Here is a 967-nt window from a genome sequence, read left to right on the forward strand (position 1 = left end):
TCCAGGGGGAACTACCGTTCCCTATTTCCGAGTCCTATGACATTGAAGATGTTCCGTATACTGCAGCCACTGATCATCTTCAACCACGCCTTCATGTTTGGAAGAAAGACCATCCACCTTGTGAGATCATTGGCAATCCATCTGCAGGCGTTCAAACTAGATCTTCACAAGACCTATCTGATCACTGCCACTTTTCAGCATTCATGTCCACGGTTGGACCTCGATCAATCAAAGAAGCCTTACTAGAGCCTGACTGGATCTCAGCACTGCAGGAAGAACTAGCAGAATTTGAACGAAAGAGTATGTGGGAACTTATTCCAAAACCGCAAGGTCACACCATTGTTGGCACCCGATGGGTGTACAAGAACAAGCTCGATGAGTCTGGATCCGTAGTCAGAAACAAGGCAAGACTAGTTGCAAAAGGCTATAGCCAATTCGAAGGTGTTGACTATGATGAAACGTATGCTCCAATAGCTCGAATGGAGGCTATTCGAATCTTTCTTGCATACGCAGCTCACAAAAACATCAAAGTTCATCAAATGGATGTTAAGAGTGCATTTCTTAATGGTACGAGACTCTCTTTGAATTCCTTGTCTCGTCCGGATTTAAAAGAGGAGTAATTGATCCCACTTTATTTAGAAGAGAAAAGGGTGAACACCTGATGCTTGTACAAATATATGTGGATGATATCATCTTCGTATCCACAGATCAGAGGATGGTGGATGATTTTGCTAAGCTCATGACCAACAAGTTTCAGATGAGCATGAATAGAGAGATTAACTTCCTTCTAGGACTTCAAGTTAAACAGATTCCTCCAGGAATCTTCATCAATGAAGAAAAATATACCTCTGAGCTACTGAAGAAATACTCAATGGATAACTGCTCTTCGGCTAAGGTACCCATGGCATTCGGCAATAAGATCTCTGCTGACCCCTCCGGAGAACCTGTTGATCACAAGACTTATAGA

The 967-nt window shown here is 42.8% G+C and overlaps 1 pseudogene; it reads left to right on the forward strand.

Moving 5' to 3' along the window:
• The first annotated feature begins 203 nt into the window (after positions 1-203).
• On the forward strand, positions 204-620 carry LOC145089220 (putative mitochondrial protein AtMg00820 pseudogene; annotated as a pseudogene).
• Positions 621-967: the final 347 nt, after the last annotated feature.

This window comes from Lactuca serriola, chromosome 2, assembly GCF_051521515.1.
Source record: "Lactuca serriola cultivar US96UC23 chromosome 2, Lser_US96UC23_V15, whole genome shotgun sequence".
NCBI classification, from domain to species: Eukaryota; Viridiplantae; Streptophyta; class Magnoliopsida; order Asterales; family Asteraceae; genus Lactuca; species Lactuca serriola.